Source organism: Panthera leo, chromosome A3 (assembly GCF_018350215.1).
Source record: "Panthera leo isolate Ple1 chromosome A3, P.leo_Ple1_pat1.1, whole genome shotgun sequence".
Classification (NCBI taxonomy): Eukaryota; Metazoa; Chordata; class Mammalia; order Carnivora; family Felidae; genus Panthera; species Panthera leo.
The window spans coordinates 51,099,114-51,126,220 of NC_056681.1; the positions used below are offsets into that span (position 1 = coordinate 51,099,114).

Consider the following 27,107-nt stretch of genomic DNA (forward strand, 5'->3'; position numbering starts at 1 on the left):
CCCTTGCTGACGGCCATTGTGGGAGAATGAATGCAGACGCTGGCTGTGGGCTGGCTGTACCCTGGTTGCCACTAAGCATCACACTCCTCTCCGTGCTTTGGCTCTGAGATCCAGGCAGCTGCAGGAACTGAGCTTGGACCAGCTCTTGGGAGGAAGCAGGGCCAGCTGCCATGTTGTGTGGGTTTGCTTTGGGGAGCTAGGAGGTGGAGGGATGATGAGGAGTGTTTTTGGTAGACAGGATGATCCACAAGCACTTGGAGATTCACAGATAACACTGAAAGGTACTATTTCAGCTTCTGTGATCTGGGGAGGGGGTTGCTGCCCTTCTTGGTGCTCAAGTGGGCAGGGTGAAGCTGGCTCCTGGAAGGTTGCTAAATTCTCCAGCCAAGAGGGCACACTTATGCTCCCATCTTAAAGCATTAGGGATGGCAGACCTCCAGAACCATCAGTATTGCCCCCAGTATGCTGTGATGCAAAGAAGTATCTGTGGCATTTTGGACAGTGGACAGGGCCTGGCCCTGATGCTGCCCAAGGAAGGCCAACAAGAAGCTTCCTTGCCTCCTGGCTTCCATGTGTGGCCCCCTTCCAGCAGGTGGCCCAGGGTTCTGAAGACAATATATACACACACAGGTGTGGCTGTGAGCCTTGGTGCTATTCTGACTGTAACTCCACCCCCAGGCTGATGTGTGCCTCACACATTACTGCCACGTGTTCCCAGAGGGATGTGCCCTATTCTTGGTCATTCCCATGTTTCCCTTCAACAGGGTGCCACGTCCATAGTGGGAAGGGCCCCCTTCCTCTCCCAGACCTCTGCTGGGACATTAGTAGGCAAACATCTGTGGTCAGAGCATGTTTGTAGCCAAAGAGCACACAGAAGCCCAAGAGCTTTCTTTTTTCAACTGATCTGACCCATAACTATCAAAGTCATAACTCAATCTCTTCTTATTCTGAAAGAACAGATACAGAGAGCTGGACCCATACCCACTTCCCCAGGGAGGGGTCACAGGCCTGCACCTGTGTGCATACATGCATGTGTTCTTGTGCAACTATGCATCCAACCTCCCTGGCACCTGAAACCTGCCAGTTCTGAAAAATGCCACCCCAAGCACCTCATTCTATGTCTCAAGTGTCTTAAGTGCAAGCCACGACCCCAAAACCAAGGTGATGAGGCCAAACAGGCATGGAACATCTCTCCCAGTGCCACAGCCCACTCCATGACCATGGTCTCCTGCACCTTTGAGGGAAAGAGAGTATCTACATGGACTTTCTGACCCTAAGTGGGGGCTGCATTCATGTGTGGGGATGTGTCACTCTAGGAGTAAGGACAACTCTGCTGATGAGAGGGAGCAGCACAAGAGAGCAGGTAGGAGACACAGCAGGAGAGAGACTGCAGGAGGACAAGGCTGCACAGATGCCCAGTGGGAGCCTCTTAGACAGGCTCACTCCAGCTCACCCTGGGGCAGGGTCAGCAGTGAGAGGGGGCCATGGTTGGGGGGAGCAGGCAAGGTAGGGGGTACATGGACAGGCCTGGAAGCTGCAGCAGGATGTGGGCACTCCCCTCCCTCCCCCACCATGAGCCCTATTCATGCTTTTAGGCTCCATTTAGAAAACATCTCCCCTCTGAAAGTCTGATGAGCACTTTCAGAAGAGTTTATTGCTCTTCCCTGTCACATGTCTCTTGTTTAAGGCCCTCTTTGGCCTCTATACTCACTGCTTTTAACTCCCCCTACAAAGAACCACAAGGGCACAAAGCTCATCATATTCACCCTGTATCCAGTGCTGAATGCTGGCGGTGCCCCCAGGGCACCCCATATCTGGAATGTGGAGCCAGCCTGCACTTGATAAGCAGCCACAGGCCCAGTGTGCAGTTGCTCTCATGGCCAAAGGGGAGGCCCAGGCATAGGCAGGGCCAAGTCCTTGGGGGAACCTGGATGCAGAACGGGGACCAGACCAGACCTCTGGGTAGCACTCATACTTCCAGGCAAGCGGTTGTTCTCCTGAGGCAAACTATTGCAGAGTGGAGACGGAGTTCACTGGGTTTAATATAGTTAAATGAGGGAGGGACACAATGCTGAGGCTGCAGTTCTTTACAGATTCTTCTGGACTCAGCACCTGAGAAGCTGCAGCAACCTGTGACCCTGAGCCTTTGACACCTCATCCAATGCCATAATCTCTTCACAGAAGTAGGAAGGGACCTTTAACTCAGTAGACTTTATAGCGTCACACTCCTTTCTTTAAAATTGCTTTAGGAGATCAGGCCAAAAGGCAGATGGGCAGGGATAGGAAACTGGAACAGCCCTGCTTGCTCTAGGACATCTAGGCTATGCTGTGGTTTTGTCCTGTTAGGACAGCTTTGCCTCACATTTGGATTTCCAACAGGCCTCTGGCTCATTTTCTACAGAACCATTACAGAACTATCAAAATTATTAGATTACATAAAATGAATTTGGATGAGATCTCTGTAAAATCTGGCATCCTTCTGAAAGATTTCTGGAATGGAACAAGAAAGATGAAACACTTTATTATTTACTCAGGTATGCCAAGCTCATGTGCTTTCTGAATTATTTTTAAACAAAACAGAGGGATGGAAATAACTTTGCCCAGCCTGAAAGGCAGCAGCAGGGTGGTCAGTTATGTGTGGAAGTAGCAGCATGCTTCATCAAGGGGATGCAGGGTTTCTGAGGCTCAGTTATGAGTCAAAGCTATTACTGCCATTAGTGCTGACCATGGGCGACAGCATCCTGGCACTGACAGGCAAGCTCTACAGGATGATCTGAATTTCCTTCCTGTATCTGTGTGCTTCTTAAGACAGACTGCTTCCAGGAAATGTGAGATGCACACCCTGTCAGGGACTACCCTCAGAGATGCAGATGAGGAAGGGCTCAGAGGCCTGCTGGCAGGGGTCCTCTCCTGCTACCTCCCTGACACTACCCTGCCACTGCCCCACTGGGAGCAGCCAGGCCCTGGCCAGGCAGAACCTCCCTGAGCAGGGGCCCAAATCTGGGCTCTCTTCCACGTCCAGTCTTCAGTTGGCAAAAGCTCCTAACTTCCTCTAAGGAGCCACTGTCATGAGGCCATGTGTGGCTCTTATTATTACACTAAAATGATTAGAAAAGGAAATCTGGGAGAAGTTGGCAGAATGCAGGTGTACTCAGTTCTACAAGTCCATCTGTCCCGGGGGCCCACCGCTCTGCTCTTGCCTGAATTACTGGTCTCATTGTGGAAGAAAATGGCTCACCTCCCAGACCAACTGTCCACACAGGCCTAACTTCCAGAGAGTTGCCAAGCTTCTACTCCACCTGTGGCTGAGGAGTCTTAGCAAAGGAGAATGTGGGAACAGTTTAGTAAGAAGTGCTTCATGTGGAAGGGCAGGATTAAGTTAGTCATGCACTGTGGGTTAGTTTATCTTCTGATTTAACTCTGGGCACTGTTTCCTATTGCGGATGTGGAAGCTGAGGTGGAGTGGGGGGTGGGGAGTCTGTGGAAAAAGAAGACCCATCCCAGCATGTGTCCTGGAACAGGTGACTCATAAAGCAGCACTGCCCCCACAAAGTTCCAAGCATTGGCCTCCAAGCACCACCAGGGTGGATGAGGAAGGCAGTCACAGACCCTGGTCCCACACGGGCTAATCCTAGGATGGGTGCTTTTACTACCCCACCTCAAGTGTTTTCTTATAATCAGCAAAGAGGAGTGAAATAGTATCCTTTACTTGCTCTGAGCTTCTCCTTATTAAAGACTTCTCTGCAAAGGGTGTCCCTAAGCTACAGCCTATGGAGCAGGGGAGACAGCTCAGAGCCTCCTCTTCCAGCCATTTTGCCTACATGTCTGCCCTCCCGCCCTACCGATGGGGGCTCTGCTCTGGGTTTCCATGGAGCCCCGTACGTGCACTATCAGATCAGTCCACACAGCTCGGTGAGGCTGCCTGTGCAAAGGTATGTCTCCTCTAGACTCCCTTGTTCAGCTCTGGGCCTGGAGCATAGAGCCAGGGCTCATGGCAGCATAGCTCCACAAGTAGTTTGTTGTCAATGGATGAAAAAATAAATGAATGGCCCAAGGGCAACTGCACTAAAGGTGGGCAGTGTCTCCCTAGATTTGTAATGAGGAAAACAGTGAATTCTGGAGCCACATATTGATAAGGTGTTTTCCAGGGATTTCTTGTGGGGATTCAGCAAAGCTCTGGAAAAAGTGATCTTACAGATGGGATGTGACTAGGTGAGAGTCAATTGAAAACACATTCCTGGGTTCACAGCTCCTATCCTTGGAGCTGGAGAGGGCTTTGCAGGGCTCCCTTTCAAATCCTCCATTCACTGATGAGGAGGTAAGTCATCCCAAAGGAAGCATATTTTGTTTTCTGTGGTAAGGTCCCTGGATTCTTTGATGAAGGGAAGTCATTAGCCTGTCAGACATGGCCCTCCCATGCCAGATGAGACAGGAAGACTCCTAATGTGTGAGAATGTGGATTTGCCTTGACTAACTAGAAGACAGTTCTGAAGACTGCCTATTGCCAGCAAGGGCTCAGCTACAATAACCACCTAATATGGGACTCTCTAACATTAAAATTAACAGCATTAAGTAAGTTCACCTAGCAGAATAATTCATATATCTGCTCACGGGTTCATTCTGATGCTTACACTTCCACAAAATGCTTTCAGAACCCTTGTTGTCTAGGCGCAGATACTCCATGGAAACACAAATGAGACTGTCTACAGTCACAGTGGACAAGTGTCTGTCCCCAAATTCACACATAAGCAACTGCTGGAGGCCGTTCAGATGTGCTTCTGAATAAAGGCACAGGTCACTCCTGATCTGCTCTCTGAGCCCCCCGAGCAAGGGGCATATAAGACAAATTGCCAGTAGTTTTAGAATGCCTTGAAAGTTACATGCATCTGGTAGTTCAGGAGGCCACCCCTAAGGGGGAAGAAAGTGCCAGGATCACAGCCATAGAGGGTTAGGGTCACCAGAGGAAACAGCTTTGAATTCTGTTTCTTTGTTATTTTGCGAGGTAATCTTTTGTGCTCTCTGCTTTCCAGGCAGGTGGTAACATTTTCCTTCCTGGCCCCTTCGGGATTGGGTGGGGCCACGTGTCTAGTTCTGAGCAATGAGTTGTGGGAAAATTTGTGAGCAAATGTGATGCATGTCACTTCTGGGCTGAAACACTTAATTGCTCGCGGGAAACCTTCCAGGCATCTCTTTCCCTCTTTTAGCAGCCAGCAACTGTGGTGGTGGCAGATCCATCAGCCCGAGTCCTGAGACTGGGGGGACCTGGATTAGTGATTCTAGCCAAATGGCAAAGCAGACGAGGTTTGCAAGAGAAATGATCTGCTGTTGAGAAAGCTCATGTTTTGGATTTGTTCCATCACACGGTGGATACAAAGACAGACTGTATAATGGTCAGATTAGGAAGGGACGTGGTATATCATTAGATGCACTGTTTCTGAAACAGATATGAAAATCATGCTCACTCTTCTGGCTCTAAAATGTGTACTTTCAGAAAAATACACTAAGTTCTATTTTTAAATGGAGTGCTGTCTTAACTCTTTTTTAATAACTTGGATAAATTTTGACATATACATACACCTGTGAAACATCACCACAATCAGGGTAACATGTGCTCCCATTACCCCTAAATGTTTGCTCATGCCCTTCTCTAGTCCTTTGTTTGCTTAGCCCCTGGCCCCAGGAAACCGCTGATCTGCTTTCTGTCACTAAAAATTAGTTCGCATTTTTTAAACTTTTATATAAATGAAATGATCCAATATGTCTTTTTTTCTATCTTGCTTCTTTAATGATCTTGTGATTCATCTATATCATTGTGTGTATCAATAGCTCATTTGTTTTTATTGCTGATTTAATATCCATTGTATGGCTGCACCAAGTTGTTCCCCTATTCAGCAGTTGATTGACATTCAGGTTGATTCCAGTTTGGAGTTGTTAAAAATAAAGCTGCTATGAATGCTCATGTAGTAGTCTTTGTAAAGCCCATGTTTCCATCTCTCTTGAGTAAATACCTAGGGGTAGAATGGCTGGGTACCATTTTATATTTCCACCAGCAGCAGATGAGAGTTCCCTGTCTAATCCTTGAAATACCCTGCCTCTCTCTCCCTCACTTACTGAAAATGAATACTTATGTACACACACACACACACACACACGCACACACACACACACACACACACAGGAGTTAGTTTCTACTTAAACATAAGTCCTGTAGAAAAAATTCTAGCCTTGTCTTCATTACAAAATAACTTTCTAGTCTCTACGGTCAAGTCACTTACCTTGCTACCTCTCTTTTCTCCATCTTTAACAGTAATGTAATATTTACATCCCATAGCAGAACAAAAAGAGTCTATCCTGTTCCACACTGCCTTCGTCTTTCTCTGAGACCTTTACCTACTTGCATCACCGCCTACCTCCCCCAGTGGACCCACTGATCTTTCGAAAAGCATACATAAGACTGTAACCCTCTCAAGTTCAAAATCACCAAAGTACTCAGTCCTGAATTTCCATTAGGATCCAGATTCCCCACTGTGGTTCATGAGGTCTCCTTAGATAGCCTACTGATCTCCTGTACCACTGTTACCTCCCATTCACCTGGTTCTGGCCACACTAGTCTTTCTGGCCTTCTTCAAATATGCCACACTCGTCCTCAGGTCCCTGGTTCTTGCAGTCTCCTGGTCTAAACACACTCTTCTCCCTTGCCTGGCTGTCTCCTTTCTTAACGTAGGCTTCTGTCTAAAACACCATACCCCTCCCCTGTTACCCAGCTTATTTCTCATCATTCTGCTTAAAGGACCTGTAAGGATATTTGTTAATTCTTTTCTTACATGTTTATCTTTCCCCCGCCACGACGTCAACTCCAGAAGGGCAATGACCCTGCTTGCCTTGTTCACCACTGGGTCCTGATGCCCAGAAACACACCTGAGACATAGTACTCACGAAACAATTCTGGGATAAATAAATGTCTAGGGTGTTGCGAGGCCCACTGCGTTAGGATTGTTTTGTGATCCGTATTTGTTTAATCTAGATTTTGAACAGTCTTTAGTTAGAAACTTCCGTACACCCCTATCAGTAACTGACAGACCCAGCATGCAGAAAATAGTAAGGACACAGTTGAATTCAACACCATCATCCATCAACTGGATCTAATGGATATCTATAGACTACTTCATCCAACAACAGCAGAATATACATTCCTTTTAAGCTCACATGGAACATTCACCAAAATAGATCACATTCTGGGCTCTAAAACACACCTGAACAAACTTAAAATAAAAATCATACAATGTCTGCTCTCAGACCACAATGAAATTAAAGTAGAAATTAATAACATAAAGATAACTGGAAAATCCCCAAATACTTGGAGATTAAGCAACTCACTTCTAAACAAAACACAGGTCAAAGAAATCTCAAGAGAAATTTAAAAATATTTTCATTAAATGAAAATTAAATTATAACTTATCAAAATTTGTGGGATTTAGTGACAGCAGGGCTTAGAGGGAAATTTATAGCATTGATTGCACATATTAGAAAAGAAGATCTAAAATCTAGGTGCACCTAGGTGGCTCAGTCATTTAAACATCCGACTCTTGATTTTGGCTCAGGTCATGATCTCATTGTCAGGAGATCAAACCCTGTGTTGGGCTCCGTGCTGAGCATGGAGCCTACTTAAGGTTCTCTCCCTCCATCTTCCTCTTTCCCTCACCTGCTTGCACACATGCAAGTGTGCTCAGGCTCTCTCAAGAAATAAAAATAAATAAAATAAAAATTGAAAATAAAATCAATAATCTAAGCTTCTACCTTAGGAAACTAGAAAAAGAAGAACAAATTGAATTCAAAGTAAGCAGAAGAAAAGAAATTAAAAAAATATAGAGCAGAAATCAGTGAAATTGAAAATAGGAAATTGATAAGCCCCTGGCTAAGCAAACTAAGAAAAGAAGAGAAGACACAAAATACTAATGTCAGAAATTAAAGAGGGGATATCACTACAGATCCTGTGGACATTACAAAGTAATAAGGAAATATTATGAATCCTTTTATGCTTACAAGAGATGAACCAACTCCTTAAAAGACACAATATGCTAAAACCTACCCAAGAAGAAACAGACAATCTGAATAGGCCTACACCTATTAAAGTAATTGAATCATTCATTGGTAACCTTCCAAAACAGAAAGCACCAGCCCAGATGGGCTCATTGGTGAATTCTGCCAAACATTTAAGGAAGCACTATATCAATTCACTACCATTTCTTCCAGAAGATAGAAGCAGAGGGGATATTTCCCAAGGGGATATTTTCCCATTCTTCAAGACCAGCATTATCCAAATAACAAAACTAGATTTAAAAATATACAAGAAAACTATAGGCCAATATTTCTGATGATCATTAATGTAAAAATTCTCAACAAAATATTAGTCAATAGAATATAACAAGGTATAAAAAGAATTATATACCATGACCAAGTGGGATTTATCCCAGGTATGCAAGGCTGGCTCAACATTAAAAAATCAGTTAATGCAGGATGCTGGGTGGCTCAGTGGGTTAAGTGTCTGACTTCAGCTCAGGTCATGGTCTTGCGGCTCTGGAGTTTGAGCCTTGCATCAGGCTCTCTGCTGTCAGCACAGAACCTGCTTCAGATCCTCTGTCCCCCTCTATCTCTGACCCTCCCCCGCTGGTTTGTTCTCTCTCTCTGTCTCAAAATAAATAAATAAACTTAAAAAATCAGTTAATGCAATCCATCACATCAACAGGCTAAAGAAAAAAAATCACATGATCATATCGATAGATGCAGAAAAAAAACATTTGACAAAATCTAATACCTATCAGGATTAAAACTCTTAGAAAACTAGGAATAGAGGGGAATTTATTCAACCTGAAAAAAGCACATTTACCAAAATACCTTACCTGTTAGCTGTAGGTACAATGTTAGCATTATATGCTGAGAAACTATAAGCATTTCTGCTGAGATCAGGAACAAAGTGAGAATGGAAGGGTGTCTTCTCTTACCACTCTTCTTCCACATCAAACTGCAAGTCCAGGCTAATGCAGTAAGATGAGACCAGGAAATGAGAGGTATACAGATTGAGAAGGAAGTAATAAAACTGTATTGTTCACTGATGACATGATTATCTACAGAGAAAAATTGAAAGAATTGACAGAAAAACTCCTGGAACTAAGATGCAGGTTTGCAGGATCCTAAGTTAATTCCTTTCCTATATACCAGCACTGAACAACTGAAATTTTAAATTAAAAGCACCATACATTTACAGTAGCACTTCCCAAAATGAAATACCTAGGTATAAATCTAACAAAATATGTACAAGGTCTATGAGGACAACTACAAAATTCTGATGAATGAAATCAAAGAACTAAATAATTGGAGATATATCCATGTTCACAAATAGGAAAACTCAGTATTGCCAAGATGTCAATTCTTCCCAGCTTCACATATAGATTCAACACAGTCCTGACCAATATTCCAGAAAGTTATTTTGTGCATATTGACATATTCTAAAGTTTATATAAAGAAGCAAAAGATCCAGAATATCCAACACAATATTGAAGAAGAATATTATTGGAGGACTGATACTACCAATGTCAAGACTTACTGTAAAGCTACAGTAATCAAGATAAATTGTTGGCAAGAGAACAGACAAATATATCAGTGGAACAGAATACAGAGCCCCAAAATAGACCCATATAAATATATCCCACTGACCTCTGACAAAGTAACAAATGTAGTACAATGGAGAAAAGATGGTCTTTTCAACCGATGGTGCTGGAACAACTGGACATCCATGTGCCAGAAAAAAAATAATAATCCAGACAAAGCATTATGCTCTTCAGAAAAATTAACTCAAAATGGATTACAGACTTACATGTGAAGGACAAAACTACAAAACTAGAAGATAACATAAGAGAGAATCAAGGTGACCTTCAGTTTGGTGATGACTTTTTTGATACAACACTCAACGCATGATTCACACAAGAAATAATTGAGAAGTTGAATTTCATTAAAATTAAAAACTTCTGCTCTGCAAAAGACACTGAAGAGAAAGAGAAGACAAGCCGCAAACTGGGAGAAAATATTTGCAAAAGACAAATATGATAAAGGGCTGTTATCTAAAATATACAAAGAACACTTAAAACTCAACAGTAAGAAAACAAGTAACCTGATTAAAAAGTGGGCGAAAGATCTGACCACTTCACCAAAGAAAATATACAGAAGTCAAATAAACATATGAAGATATGTTCAACATCCTAAGTTATCATGGTATTGTAAATTAAAATGATAAGAGGATACCACTACACACCTATTAGAATGGTGAAAATCCAAAACACTGATGACACCAGATGATGGTGAGAATGTGGAGCAACAGAAACTCTCACTTATGGCTTGGTGGGAATGTAAAATGGTTCAGTCCGCTTTGTTTTTGTTTTCTGTTTTTAATTTTATTAAGTTTTTAATTTTAATTCCAGTATAGTTAACATAGTGTTATATGAGTTTCAGGTGTAAAAATAGTGATTCAATAATTCTATACATCATTCAGCACATTATTTACAATAGCCAAATTATGGAAGCAGCCCAAGTGTCCATTGAAGGATGAATGGATACAGAAGATGTGGTATGTATATATAATGGCACAGCCACTCTGAAAGATAGTTTTGACAGTTTACAAAACTAAACATGTTCTTACCATATGATCCAGCAATCACACCCCTTGGTATTTACCCAAATGAGTTGAAAACTTATGTCCACACAAAACCTGCACATGGTGTTTACAGCAGCTTCATTTGTAATTGCCAAAACTTGGAAGCAATCAAGAATCCCTCAGTAGGTGAATGGATAAAAAACTGTGGTACATCCATACAATGAAATCTTATTCTAAAATGAGCTATCAAGCCATAGTAAGACACAGAGGAACCTTAAATGTATATTACTAAGTGAAAGAAGCCAGTCTGAAAAATGTCACATAGTGTATGATTCCAACTATATGACATTCTGAAAAAAGCAAAACCATGGAGACAGTAGAAGAATCAGTGGTTGCCACGGCTTGGGGGAGGAGGGATGAGTAGGTGGAGCACAGAGGATTTTTAGGGCAGTGAAACTATTCTGTATGGTAGATACATGTCTATACATTTGTCTAGACCCAAAGAATGTACAGCACCAAGAGCAAAACTTAGTGTAAACTATGGACTTTGGGTGATTATGATGTGTCCATCTAGATTCAACAGTTGTAACAAAGGGACCATCTGGGGAGGGTATTGATAATTGAGGATGTACAGGGATGGGTGTAATGGGAAATATTTGTACCACCTGTTCAATTTTGCTGTGAACCTAAAACAGATGTACAAAATAAAGTCTATTAAAAAAAATATTTGGGAGGGTGACTTACAATACCAGAGGGGCTATTTTTAGAAGAGGAAATGGACTGTGAGGTGGCAGAACTACACCCATGGATCAACTCCACAAGATGTGTATTTATGTATGTGAGTGCATATATACGTATATATGTTTACGTTACTGCATGTACGAGTGTGTGCATGTGCACACATGTGCACGTGTGTAACTGTGTGTGCATGTGTGTTAGTGTGTGTGCATGTGTACATATCTGTGTGCATGTAGGTGTCCATATATGTGTGTATATTTACATGCATGTGAATGTGTGTATGCATGTGCATATATTGTGTATTTATATCTGTGAAAAGTGTTTGGACTCTGTAGATTGTGACTCAACAAGAAGATGGGGTTTTCAGCAACAGGTCAGTTCAGTCATAGAACAGGTTTCTTCCTTCAATAGTAAGTACCCTGTTCCTACAGGTGTTTTAGCAGAACCCGAGTGATCCCTCTTAAGTAATTTGCAGATAGGATTGCTGGGTTAGTTAGGGCTGGTGGGTCCTTTTAACTCAGATGACACATAAGCTCCCTTCTAGTGCTAAGTCTGTGAACCTGGGGCACTTCTACACGAGGCTGTCTGTATCTGCTCTTAGTGACCTCTTTCCAGGAGCACTTTATACAGGTTTTTTTTCCTGAGAGAAGACTGTGAATGTTCACTTCCTGCCTTATCTATGTTCACCTCCAGCTCTGAGAATCCCGAAAGCCCAGCTCAGGGAATCAGAGAGTGCTGAGGGAGCCCAGGGGTCCCAATCTGGGAACAAGAATTTGTCTAGGCTGAGAAATGGACAATTTTCTTGCATCTCTCAAGTAACCCTTTGGGCATCCTTGTTAATGATCTTTGTATTTTCCTAATATAAATATTTGAAGCAGTGTCTCTCTAAGGTACTGAGTGGTTTAAACAGCTTGATTGCCGTGGAAACCAATAGTGACACCATCCTTTTCTGTAAGCCCTGGGAAATTTATGGCTTCCTCCCCATTGCTTCCTAAGTATAGATTTGTTACCAAGTTACACAATAATCAGAAATCTGAAGTGATTTATATCTCCCTGCCCCCACAGGATGCATTTTACTTTACTTGTAGCTTCACATAATAAGTTTAAGCCCTAGTTCCCAAATCACTCAGTGATGACTCTGTGTAGAGCTATAAATAAGAAATAGCTGTTATCAACATATTCATTGTGAAATCTTGGAAAATAAAGCACCAGCCTTAGCAACATCTTTCATACTTTTATTTAACTAATAATATGCTTGGACATTTTTAGTAATGGTTCACCTAATCAGTTAATAGTTTTCCACTGATATTAACAGTTATGGATACTTTTGGGTGTCAACGTGGCTAGACTCTAGTGTAAATAGCTGTTAGGTAAAATGCTAACACAATGTTGCCATGAAAGTATTTGTGAATGGGGTTAACATTTACAATCATTTGACTCTAAATGAAGGAGGTTACCCTCCATAATGTAGATGGGCCTCATCCATTCAGCTGAGGGCTTTTAAGAGAAAAAACTGAGGTTTTCTGGGGAGGAAGAAATTCTGCCTCAAGGCTGAAGCATCAGCTCTTCCCAAACTTACAGTCTGTTGGCCTGTTCAAAAGATTGCAGACATACCAGTCCCCACAATCACGAGCCAACTCCTTTGGTTCTAATTCTCTGGAGAACCCTGAATGACAGAGATTTTGGTACCGAGAGTGGTGTTAGAGGAATAGAATCTTAAATATGACTTTTCTGAGTTAGTTCTGTGTTTTCTAGAATTGGTTCTTTAAGCTGACATATTCAAAGCCCTATGACTCTATTTCAGTGGTAAAGAGGATAGTGACCGACCATCCATGGTATGATGTGCCAACAGAGATACACAAAATATCACCATTGGACACTCCTAAAAAATACTTTTAACAGGCAAGGTTCTGGGTGATAATGTATATGATACCTTAGAAAATTGTTGTCAAACTCATGAGTTTAATACGATTGGCCAATTACTCTTAACTGGCCTTGCTCTTAACTGCTCTTAACTGGCTGGACAAATGAGTCTAGGATTTCAAATTCCTAGGTCAAGCGACACATAGATAACCTTACAGTTTCTATGTCTGCCCTGAAAGGAACCCTGATCCCCTGTAGCCCCAGAGCTGAGATTTCTGAACATTAAATCCAGAGTTTCATCCTGTGAGTGACTGAATTACTGTGCAGATTGAATGCCCAACTTTACAGTATGTCCATTGTTAAAGTGAGGACACTGAATGGAAAGGAATGGGATCCTGAAAATTGGAACAGGAACACATGGTTAGATTCTGATAAAGCTCGGGATACTGAACCCCTAAATTCTGCCAAGTCTTCTCTGCCAGTAGAAGAGCACTTCCAGTCCTGAGGAGGTTAACCTTCCTTTCACTGAGGAGCCCATTACAGCTTCCCCTGAGGCAGTTGCCTTGCAAGAAGACACTGCTGATCCTCAGAACCCACCTCTACCACCTCTCTTTACTTCTAGACTTATAACGACACTCAAGTCTGAGAAGGCCCCAAAGAGTGAGGTGCTAAGTTTGATCGATGAGGAAGTATGCTACACTCTGACAGAACTGCATGACTTTTACAATTTATACAGAAATAAATCTGAGGAATATGTGTGGGGATTGATATTAAGGGTGTAGGATAATGGTGAAAGAAACATAAAATTAATGCTGAATTTATTCATGTGGGACAACTGAACAGAAGTTCTGGACTTAATATTGTAGCCCGTGGCATTAGAAAGGGCTCTAACAGTTTGGTTGGCTGGCTGAAACATGGACCAAAAGATGGCAAACAGTAAATTAGGTTGAAATGCCTCCTGCCTTGATATATTGTAGAGAAAGGTACCTAAAAGTTTAGGGAGACTGGAGTGTTGAGTGGATTTGTCATGTAAGACCTGCTCACCCATCCCAGGATGACACACCTTCCACACCCACTGTGAGGAACATATTTGTGAGAAAAGCTTCAGAATCCTCGAAGAACTCTGGCCACTCTTCCACATTGACCAAACCTTACAGTGAGAAGTATGGCACAGAATTAGGAAGCCTGATCAATGGGATGACATGGATCCTGAGTGGGCAGAAGCCATGTGGCAGCACTTAACTGACAAAAACAAGATGGCCATCGTTGCCATGATGGATGGTGGAGTCCAATCATCAGTCAGAATAGTCTGACTTGCACAGACCTGTGGCAAGATCATGGATGGCAGTAGCCCCAGCAGAGGAGGAGCAGGAAAATCTACTAAATCCTGACTTGAGCTGTATAAACAGAAGTGTTCTGAAGTTTAACTAGAGTCATGACTTCTCTATCAATTCCCAGACTGAGGGTTTGGAGACCCAGAACTCCTTCAATGAAGGGCAAGTTGGGTCTTCTTGAGGAAGGATGCTATGCTGTGACTCTTTCTCCCAGATCTCCCCGAAAGGACCTTTTCACCAGGATAATCATGCACTGGGGAAAAGGAAACAATCAGACCTGTTAGGGACTATTAGACACTGGCTCTGAACAGACATTGGCTCCAGGAGACCCCAAGTATCACTGTGGTCCCCCAGTCAGAGTAGGGGCTTATGGAGGTCTGGTGATCGATGGAGTTTTAGCTCAAGTCTGTCTTATAGTGAGTCCAGTGGGTCCTCAAACATGTCCTGTGGTTATTTCCCCAGTTCTGGAGTGCATAATAGAAATACACATACTCAGCAGCTGGCAGAATCCATCCACATGTTTGTTCCTGACCTGTAGAGTGAGGGCTATTATGGTGGGAAAGGCCAAGTGGAAGCCCCTAGAACTGCCTCCACCCAGGAAAAGAGTAAACGTGGAGCAATACCACATTCCTGGAGACACTGCAGAGATTAATGTCACCATCAAGGACCGGAGGGATGCAGTCCCTCTACATCCCCATTCAACTCTCCTATTTGGCCTGTGCTGAAGACAGATGGAGCTTGGAGAATGACATGGATTTTTGTTAAGTTCAATCAGGTATTAACTCTAATTGCAGCTGCTGTACCAGATGTGGTCTCCTTGCCTGAGCATATTAATGCATTGCTGGTACCTGGTATGCAGCTACTGACCATGCTAATGCTTTTTTCTCCATATCTGTTCATAGAGACCACCAGCACTTTTGCTTTCAGTGGGCAAGGCTGGCAATACACCTTCACTGTCCTACCTCTGGGGTACATCAGCTCTCCAGCTCTATGTCATAATTGATCACCTGTTCCACAAGATATCACATGGATCAATTACATTGGTGATATTATGCTGATTGGAACTATTGAGCACTAGGCTTATTGGATATTAGACATATTGGCAAGATGTTTGCATGTCACATGGTGTGAAACAAATCCAACAAAAATTCAGTGGCCTTCTACTTCAGTGAAACTGCTAGGGGCCCAATAGTGCAGGGCATGTTGAGAAACCCTTCTAAGGTAAAGGATAAGTTGTTGCACCTAGCCCTTCCCACAACCAAGAGTCCCAGTGCCTAGGATGCCTCTTTGGATTTGTTGGCAGCATATTCCCCACTTAGGTGTGCTACTCCAGCCCATTTACTGTGTGATCTGACAAAGCTGCTAGTTTTGAGTGGGGTCCAGAACAAGAGAAGGCTCTACAGCAGGTCCAGACTGTGCAAGTTGCTCTGCCACTTGGGCCATGTGATCCAGCAGATCCAATGGTGCTTGGAGTGGCAGTGGCAGTGGCAGAGAGGGATGCTGTGCAGAGCATCTGATGGGCTCCTACAGGTGAAATACAGCCCTTAGGATTTTGGAGTGAAGCCTTGCCAAGCTCTTCAAATAAGTACTCATCTTGAGAAACAACTCTTGGCCTGTTATTGTGTCTTAGTAGAGACTGAACACTTAACCCTGAGCCGCCAAGTTATCGCGTGGCCTGAGCTGCCCACCAGGAATTGGGTGTTACCTGACCCACCAAATTATAAAGCTGGGTGTGCACAGCAGCACTCCATCATCAGATGGAGGTGGTATATACATGAACAAGCCCAAGCAGGCCCTTAGGCACGAGTAAGTTACATGAAGTGGCTCCAATACCCATGGTCCAGCTCCTGCTACATGGTCTTCTCTCTCCCAGCCTGCACCTGTGGCTTCACAGGGAGTTCCTATGATCAGTCGAAAGAGGAAGAGAAGCCTCAGTTCTGTAAGATATGCAGGCTCCATGTAAGCGTGGACAGTTGTGTGCTGTAGCCCCTTTATGGGGCATCCTTGAAGGACAGTGGTGAAGAGAAACCCTTCCAGTGGGCAGAATTTTGAGCAGTGCATCCAATTGCTCATTTTGCTTGGAAGGAGAGGTAGCTAGAGGTGTTACTGTGTACTGATTCATAGGCTATAGTTAATGGTTTGGCTGGATGGTGATGACTTAGAAGAAACATGATTAGAAAATTGGTGACAAGGGGATCTGGGAAAGTGGTAAATGGATAGAGCTCTATGAATAGGCAAAAAATGTGAAAAGAATGTGTGTCCTGTGTGAATGTTCACCAAAGGCTGACCTCAGCAGAGGAGGCTTTTAATGACCCATTCTCTGGATACCAGTCATCCTCTTTCCCTATCCAGCCCTGTCAAGTGACTATTGTTATAGGGTGGAGGTCATGTATGGGTCCAGTATTGTGGACTTCCACTCATCAGGGACAACTTGGTTATAGGCACTGAAAATGCCCATTCTGCCAGCAGTAGAGATCAGCACTGAGCTCCTGATATGGAACCATTCTCTGGAGTGAACAGCCAGCTACCTGGTTACGATACTGGTTACAGGGTTACGATACTGGTCTCCTTCCATCATGAGATGGGCAGCATTTTGTTCCTACTGAAACACTTATTCTGAATATGGACTTGCCTTCCCTGCATGCAATTCTGCCCAAACTACTATCTGTGGATTTCAGAATGGCTTATCCATCATTGTCATATTCCACACAGCAATTGCTTCTGATCAAGGAACTCACTTCACAACAAAGGAAGTGTGGCAACAGGTCCAGACTCATGGAATTCACTGGTCTCACTTTGTTCCTATCTTAAAGAAGTTGGCTTCACAGAATGGCCTTCTGAAGATCCAGTTACAATACCAGCTGGGTGGCAATACCTTGCAGGTTTGGGGGCAAGGTTCTCCAGGAGGCTGTATGTGCTCCAAGTCAGCACCCAATTGATGGTGCTGTTTCTCCTATAGCTGGGAATCAGGAGGGTGGAAATAGGAATGGCACCATACGCTGTTACACCTGGAGGCCCACTAGCAAAAGTTTCTATTTGTGCCCCCATGACTCTATGCTGTGTGGGCCTAGAGGTCTTAGATTCTAAGGTAGGAGTGCTTCCATCATGAGGCACAACAACAATCCTATTGAACTGGAAGTTAAGACTCCCATTTGACCATTTTGGACTCCTCATGACTGAATAAACAGGCAAAGAAAGTAGTTATTTTACTGGCTTCAGTGACTGATCCTTACTGTAACTATTTCAGTCAGATGTAGGGTTTAGTTTAGGGAAAACTGGGCTGTACTGCACAATAGAGGTGTGTCTCTTAGTATTACAATGTCCTGTGACTATGGTCAATGGAAAGCTACAACAACCCAGTTCAGTCAGTACTGCTAAGGGCCCAGACCCTTCAGGAATGAATATTTGGGTCACCCTACAGATAAGGAATGACAACTTACTGAGGTGCTTGCTGAAGGCAAAGGGAATATGGGGTGCATCATGGAAGAAGGTAGTTATAAATACCAGATATGACCAGTTACAGAAACAATGACTGTAATAGTCATGAGAATTTTCTCTTTGTTTTGTTTTGAATATGTTTGTGTGTGTGTGTGTATAATCTTTTTCTTCCCTCTCTTATACCCTTATCATATAAGATAAGTTGTACTGACTTCATATTATAGTATTCAAATATTTTTAACTTTATATCACAGTATTTAAGTTACAGGATATCAAGGAGAAAAGTGAACATTGCCTAAGGACTTTACATCCTCCTCTGGTGTAAGGGCTAGTGCATTTTCAGTTGTATACAGGATAGATGTATCATAGTAGGCAGAAGCATAACTTCACTGTTGTATTTATTTGGATACTAAGTATGGTTTACAGAGATGGCTACAAGTGCCAAGTTGAGAGAGGGTGAATTGTAATGGTTAGTTCTAAGTGTCAACTTGGTTGGCTACATTGCCCAATGGTTTAGTCAAGCACTAGTCCATACATTGCTGTGAAAATATGTTGTAGATGTGATCACCAGTTGACTTTAAGTAAAAGAGATTAATTAGACTAAGTGCCTGGATATATGGGTGGGCCTCTTGTAATCCGCTGAAGGCCTTAAGAGTAATCTGAGGCTTCCTAGGGAAGAAAAATGTATGCCTCAAGACTACAGCATCAACTCTTGCCTGAGTTTTCAGCCTGTGGCATTCCCCACAGGTGGGCTTGCCAGCCTCCACATTCAACATGTGAGCCAATTACTAAAACAAATATTTATAGCTATATTTCATATTGGTTCTATTCCTCTAGGGAATTCTGACTGATACAAACCAATAATTAATATTTTAATAGCAGAAGATATTATTCTTATCTTAATATTAAGCAAACTGAAGTCTAAGCGATTTGTCTAGGGTGACACAAAGTGAAGGAGAGAACTAAGAGTCCAAAGGCAGTTGATGCAAGCCAGTAATCTAGCCATTACTGCTGGCATTACAAAGAGATCAGAAAGCAGTAACGTTTTCATTAAGTTGACCCATTAGGTCTGCTTGAGATGGACAGAAAGACCGTGAATCTTCTAAAAAGATTAATGAACTTCATTCTCATGCTATATGCAGATGTGTCTTGTAATTTATTAAGATATGGCCTGGAAATAAGCACATAAAACACCAGGTAAACAAAAATCAAGTCTGCCCCAAGAGTGACTTTACCCCAGAGGGAAAAAATGGTATAAAGTTGTCTTATCTGTAAGTGATGGCACAATTCCCTCGCCTCTACCACCACTGTCTGTGTGGGAGCACCAACAAAACAAAATAAAATCACAGCAAACAAAATGATGACACCAGCACTCTGTTCTTTCTCATCATTGCTCTCAGTTATGTGACAAGATGGAAAAGCACTCACAAGTTCTCTAGAATATTAGAGATGCCCCATCAAGCTGACACTGTCTGCCTTCTGGGAAGGGCATCCTATTGCGTCTACTCTGCAAGCACTACCTTCTGGTGTGGTTTATGGGGTGTGTGTATATGTTTTACTTTTTAACTGATTCCATCAGCTGAGTTTTTCCCTAGGCAGGGAAGACTATGAAAAAAACACCTTGTCTTTATGAGCAATATGAAGATATGTCATGAAAAGGGAGGCAATAATAATGGTAGAATTTTGTACGGTAGAATATAAACTTGCTATGGGAATCAAGTGCGTTCCATGGCTCTCGGCCACTTGCACGCCTACAATCTACATCACTGACCTTGCTGCCACAGTCATCTCTTTGTTGTCCGGGAGGGTTACATCATGTGCCACTAGAGTGTAAAATCCCCCAACAATCTTAATGAGTTATGGTGAACTTTGCCCTCTGGGGAGAATGACAGAACCCCCGTGGCTATTACTGGTAATCACAAATTCTTTTCCATTGCTAGTTTATTACAATTTTAAAAACGAATTTTGGTTTCATGCTTTGCAGTTGACATTGTTTAGGCTAAATGTCAGGTACAAAATTGACACCTAAGAAAACCCTTTATATCTATGTTTCTCAGTGGTCACAGGAAAAATAAACCAGAAAATGGAACCTCCAGTGGCTGAGGAGATGAATAATTACCATTTTACTAATAGATTACACCAATCAATTGAGGTTCATTTTGGAGCAGCCTACATCTCTCCATTTGGCAATGTTAAGTGTCTTTTTTTCTAAAACTGCAAAATCAAATGCCCTTTTCATCTTTTATTAGAAGCATCAGGGATACAAGTTTTACATCTATATCTATCTCATAATTCTTAAGGAATCTGACCTTCAATTATATCAAATTCTTACTAATGATTTCCAATATTTTTATTCTAAATACTAGGCTGAGCATTTGTGAGATTAACTAATTTACTCCTCCCCAAAAGTCAGGGTGGTAGGTGCTATCATCCTCATTTTACAGATGAGGAAATGGAGGCACAGAAAGGTGAGGGAACTTGCTCAAGGTCACATGATTGATACATAGAAGGGCCCTGATTCACACTTGACAGCTGTGCCCCAGGCACACCCTCTGTGCTCATTAATCAGTCTGTGCATTCTTTCATGCCCACATACCCTGGGGTCCCAATAGGAGAAGCTGTCCAATAGAGGCAGAGGAGAGGAAGTGGCCCTCTCCTGAACACCAAGGGGCTGGCTTTATTCCCACTGATGATGAGCTGCATGGCCTTGTGCAGGCCACCTGGCTACCTGGACTTCCATGTCCACATCTGTGCCCTGCAAGGGTCCCCAGTGCCCCACTAAGAAGATACCTGGAAGTGCACTGGATTGAGTCTCACCTCAGAACAAAAGCTGGGGGTTTCTATGGGAAAGTTGGGGGAATGGCCTGGCCCTGTGGTGCCTTCCTGGGAGACAGCCAACCCCCAAGAAGGCCTCAGGCTTCCTCTGAGCTCTCCAAGACCAGGGTGAGGCCACTGTCCTGTCCCACCTGGGGGTCTGTGCCCTGATGGGCATGAGGAAGAAGTTCTGCCCTTGTCATCAGGGAAGTGACACTCTAGCAGCATGCCCTCTTCCAAAAATAAGTTTCTTGTAAAACTTCAGAGTGTTTTGACAGCTGGGGTTCATGCTTTCAGGATGTGTTCATTTTCAGCCTAAAGATTACTCATAAGCTACATGCCAGCTTTCCTCATCCCACAGAAGGCAGACAAACCCCAGGGAAAAGAGGAGAAGGTCTGAAGTTGTTGGGGCTCTAGTTGCCCACAGCAGTCAGAAAGGGACTCCCTGCCCAGCCAGAGTGCCAATGCCAGTGCAAGGGTGATCAGAGCTGCCCAGCATGAGAGTCCCTAGAAGGAAGTGGGTTTCCATAGCCCAGAGCCGACCAACTGACCACCAGACTCATCAGTGACTCATTTTTGAGGCAGCCAAGGTCCCCAAAGCCCATGATGATGTGCCACATGGGTCTGTGGGCCCAGCCATGCTTCATGAGTCACCCTCTTCCCCTGTGGCCACACCTGAGACACAGCACTGCTCTGAGGGTCTCTGCATATTGGGGCCTGACCTGTAAGCAAGCCAGGTGCTACTCTTTCCCTATCAGTGGGAGAACCAGGCCTACAGCGCAATTCAGATCTGGTGAGGTCAGCCCCCTACCCCCACCTCTGATAAGTGTCAACTGACGCAGCAGGACACCTCCTCACTACTGGCTTGGTTGCTGGGGCCCATGCAGCTAGTGTGTGACAGCAGGAGAGCCTCCGCCTATCTCAAAATTGAAAACACACTGGCAGCAACTGATATGTTGGTTATGGAGATTACAGCAGCCCCCCTTCCAGTCTGCATTTTAGAAACAGTACAAGTAAAGGCTTGCTTACTGCAGTGAGCCTAATGGAGAGAAAGTGATTCATAAACCAGTGATTCTTCAATTTAGAAAAAACTGCCTGGTTGTTCTAAAGAGCTTCGCCCTCAAGATTTCCTTTATATTTCATATTCCTGGGTTTTCATTGAAAATATAATTGTAACCCTATGTAATGTATGTCTTATTATCAGCATATATATATATATATATATATATATATATATATATATATATGCTTTTAAATGAGTGGGATATAGATAATAAAGAACAAGTTCAAAGTTCATCTGCAACACACTTCCCATACTGGCTCTGCTACTGGCCAGGCCTAGCTGCTGCTGTTATCGGTCATCCTGTCAGGTTTGCTGTTCCTTTCAGACCAGCTCCTCAAAGCCTTAATTAGAAAGGTCATGCCATCCATGTGGATTTGACCAAGTGGTTCACTGTCACATGGGCTCTGGCTGCAGTTGAGTCCAGTGTGGAAAACAAGGCAGAGCCTCACACTCCCCTCTCCTGGGCAGACCCTACAGCCTCCTCCCATATCTACCCCTGTCCTCTCACTGTGGGACTCCTGGACAAACCCAAACCACCCGAGGCCTCGGCCTCATGAGACTGGAGAGACCACCACAAGTCAGCACAACAGAGCCTGGCAGAACTGACACAGGGGTCGGGAAACCAGAGTCCTTGGACTGGCTGCACTACTGATGCCACGTAACACCTGGTGAGCCTCTCAACATCCCTGAGCCTCAGCAGCATAATCAAAAAAGAGGAGTTTAATGAAAAGATCTTCAGAGTCTCTTTCTGGTTCTAATATTCTATTACTGTGTGGAACTGAAGCTATTTCATCCATATGCAGAAAGTTAACTTTCTTCTGACCTATAAAGTAAAGAATTTCTTATAGTCATGGGAATGAAAACTCATTGGAAACAGTTTTCCCAATTCCTTTTAGTTTACAAATATCCCTTTAGTCTACAAATATCACCAGATGCTTTCTAGAAGGAAGGTACTCTTCAGGGTCTGTTGATCAGGGCTCTGAGACTTTTTGGAAATGTCAGGACTCAGCACACAACAACCATTTTCCCCCAAATATACTGATTCCTACTGTGTGCTATGCATGCTGATCTAGGCTATTCTATTTCATTCTGTGCATTCTATTTGATATAAAAAAATGTTCATCCAAATCCACTAAATTGGTTTGGTGATTCATGAGTGGGTCACTTTTGAACATGTGGTTTGAAAGATACTGCTGTAGCCAGTGATCACAAGGGTACGCTGACACCAAGGATAGTATTAAATGGACATATGGCACCAGTTAGAGGGGCTGTCACAAAGTGGGATTCAGTTACCTGAGTAGGAAGAAAAAGGCTGAGGGGCTCACAACTCAGAGAAGGGAAGGAACACAGCTAACCTCCTTTGATTAAACCTTAAACCCTATCTTCTTGCCTAATACCAGACTCCTCAATATGCTGAGCAGTGCCTAACTGATCTCAAGGCCCTTCCAGAGCTGTCTTGCTATCTCCCACCTGCTCCTGGGCTCCTCACCCTTGGACCACATCCCTCAGATTAGAAAGTCCTTCTACCTGTCAGGCAGAACTCCTCCAGGAAGCTTCCCTGTCCCCAGACCTATCATACTCTATTGCAGTTGTCTGTTTCCCAGTCTGCATCTTGGTACTAGACTCAGTGTTCCTTCAGGCTGGGGTGGAATCTTCCTTTGCTATAGACCCTCAGGACCCAGCACTCTGGCTGGGCCACACAAATCTTCCTTATAATACACCGAAGAGAGAGGGGTGAATACACTGAAGAGAGAGGGGTGAGTGAGTGACTTCTAGCCAGGTGGCCAGGGAAAGCTTCATGGCTTCAGGAGGGCCACAATCTTCCACTTCCTTCCTCAGCACATCATTGCTGCTAGTCACTGACTGTGGCCTCTATGCCTCCAGATAGATGACTTTCCCCCGGAGTCAACCCGTAGGGATAACTGATCCATATCATCTGGTGCCAAGTGTTCATGAGGCCTCAGAAATAGAAAACAGTCACGGATGGACATGATAGGTGATATTTGATGGTTGTTTCAAGCACAAAAAGGGATTTTTTTTTAAATGAAAAGGGGTTAACTGAAATATTACACATCATTCTTAAAATTCTCCCAAGATTTTCTTTCCACTCTGTGATCTGTGGGCACCAAAAGATGACTCCTCAAGTTGTATCCAGTCCCTTCTTCAGAAATACTAGACCCAGGTCTTTGGATGGGAAGACCTCCAATGACACTCCCCAGATGATCGTAACCTTTATGACTTCCATATGCTAGGGTCTTTCTCATGTCTTGGGGTCTTCTCTGTGTCCTAAGGTTTCCCCCATGGCCTGGCTGCCTCTACTGTTTCCATCCTTGGAGACTAGGAAGGAATCCATCCATCTTGGGGTACCCTGTGATTTAACAGTATACATCCTTCTCAGGTCTTCTTGGAGGGGGGACACTCTTCATGCAGGGCCATCCCTGGTAGATATGTCCCATGGCAGAACAGATCCTTGGTCAGACCAAATGGCCCAAGGTGCTTGGAAGAGTCCCTAGTGCTGTCCAGAGCTCTGAATGAATCCTTAGATCAGAACTCCCTCATCTCAGGGCTGTCCTCTGTCTACCCTTTGACGCGAGTGTCAGGGAGCACTCCAGTCTTTAGCACTGTGGGCTCTAGGGCTGTGGCATAAGGGCACACTGCTGGACTTGGCACCACTGGAGGAAGTGGGAAGCTCTCCAGGAGGATGGAGCTGCTGTTATCTGGCAGCCCAGCCACAGGACAGCTCCTGTAGGAAGCCATAATACCAGGAAGATGGTCAGGAAGAGGCTCTGAGACAGAGGCTGGAGGATGCACACTGTGACAAAAGCCCTGGGCCCAGAGAGGAACTCTGGCTCAGGATCCAGTCTATAGAAAGAGTCCCCACCCTGGCAGCACTTGAGTCTCTCTGGAGGCCTCAACTCAACAGCAGGCCAAGCAGGGCTGATGTGCAAGGCCTGCCTGCAGCAGGGCTGAGAAGCCCAATCCCAGAGGGTGGAACTAGCAAAGGGCCAGCTGCCCAGGGATCTCTGCACAGCAGTCAGCACACACGAGCCAGGTTCGGGGCCTCTTTGTACCCTACATGTGGGGACACCTGGGAATAAATCTCCCATGTTCCTAGGAGAGAATCACCCTGCCCCTATCTCAGGCACCAGGAGCCCCATAAGCCATGGTGTTCTCTCTTGTGCACATGCTTGGAAGGGCCTGGATCGAATTCCAGAACAACTCAGCACTGTGAAAACATGTAGGTGCTGTGGTCTCTGTGGAAAGCAGGGCTGGGAGCTCCATCTTTTTCAAAGGAAAATTCACTAACAGAAACAACCTGGAGAATACTGCAAATTACTCTTAAAAAATCCTTTCACCATAATTAGACATATGCACGTCTGTGATGGGGTTACCCCAGAAACAGACCTGAGGCCAAGTGTTGTGTTTTCAAAGTTGGTGACATCTGCTCAGTTGTGGCCCTGGCGGGGGACGGGGGGCAGCACAAGGGTGCCAGGCCCTAGCCCCAGCACACTTGACCAGCTTGGAGCACACCAGACAGGTTCAGGTGAACAGCCACTGTCTTGGCTCTTCCACTAGAAACCACAACTGTGGATGTTTTGCTCTTTACTATAAAATAGGAGAAATTCAACTGGGAATACAGAAGGGATTTTTTTTCAGACCAGTGTTTTTTTTTGTTTTTTTGTTTTTTTGGTTTTTTTTTGCTTTGTTTGAGAGGTGAGAAATGAAAATCACACATGACATGTGGAAGAACAATATATAGTATTTCTCTACCAGGGTTTGATGCTGACAATTGCTGCTGTACCTACGAACATATGCTCACTTAAGCCCACAAAGTCCATTTCACTTCCTACTTGGGAGCACAGCATGAACAGCACCCCCATGCTGTGAGTCGTCTGTGCCCAGCCCTGAGCCTAGCTGGATACAGGCTGGTGTAGGCCAGTGCATTTCTGCTGCCAGAGCTAAGTGGACATATCTGCTGCATTTCTTCTGGGAGTGGGGCTTCCTTCAAAGGTGCCCTTCATCAAGAGGTTCCCTCTGGGTGTCTCCTGGACTCACTCTTGTTTGCTGATGGAGAAGAATTGTTAGTAGAGAGTAAACCTTGAGTGAAGATAAAATACCTGATAAATGTCTAACAGGCTGGGAATGTGGAGAGTAGGTCGAGCGCTGGTTTTCCTTAACAACATGCTTAGGAGGTCAAGACGGCAAACAGTATCTCTCTCAGTGTAGATTCCTACTAGTTTGGCTCTACTGTCATGAGTCAGACTGAAGCCCTTTGTGTTGCAAACCAGACAGAATTTTTTGTCAAAGAACCAGAAATGTTTACAGAACTATTATTGTCCTTCCCTTTCCAAGTCCATCCCCTGTTTAAGGCCTGGAGGATAGAGTCTTCCAGGGAGAGTGTTCAAGTAAGAGGGTGGGCTTGTACACCTACTTCTGCCTCCTGATGAGACCCAGCTACCTCTCCTAACCAGGCTTCAAGGTGGAAGGGAGCAGGCGAAGACCTAAGGGATTTGCAAGCAGACATGGACGCAAAACACAGAACAACCATTTCTCTTCGTGCCTGGGAACCCTGTTGATCTCAAGGGGACTTGAGCTTTGCTGGCTGAGAGCACAGCAGCAGTGGCTGTTACTGAGACCTCTTCCACACTTCTGAGTGTGAGAATAACATTCCCCCGGACCTGATGAGACAGGCAGTAAGGAGGCCTGAGCACTGATCTGGTGGCCCCGAGGAGTCTGGTGTGCACATATCTGAGAGGTATCCGGGCTCCTGCCAAGCATGGCAGGTGAGTTGGTGGGCATGCCTTTGGGGCACCCTGGGCATGTGGACTGGACAGTCAACACTGGTTTTGGTACTGTCCCCAAAGGACAGGAAAGGCTGTCCTTGCCTTGAATATACCATCTAGTGTTGTGGGGCTCACCAAAACCCTGGCAAGCACACTCTAGTCAAAAGACTAGTTTTATATAGAAAGGTTTTAAAAGAACTACACAATGTGGTGAAGCCAAGAGGGAATGAGAATAAATCATTCATACAGCAAGGCCAATGAAGAGAATAGTTCCCAGCTGAAGGTGTGGGTCTGAACTGTCTAATACAGCAATGGGCAGTGCAGTGGCCCATAAGCACTGGAGATGTCTCACTGGATTTCAAAAACTGAATGTGAAAAATGGCAAATACCTCATCAAAAATCTTTTAGTATAAATTACATGTTGA

The 27,107-nt window shown here is 44.1% G+C and overlaps 1 protein-coding gene across 3 annotated transcripts in view; it reads right to left on the reverse strand.

Annotated features, from left to right (window-relative positions):
• Nucleotides 1-27,107, reverse strand: part of SH3RF3 (SH3 domain containing ring finger 3) — a 371,367-nt gene that overhangs the window by 33,205 nt on the left and 311,055 nt on the right. The gene's annotated exons all lie outside the window — the stretch shown is intronic.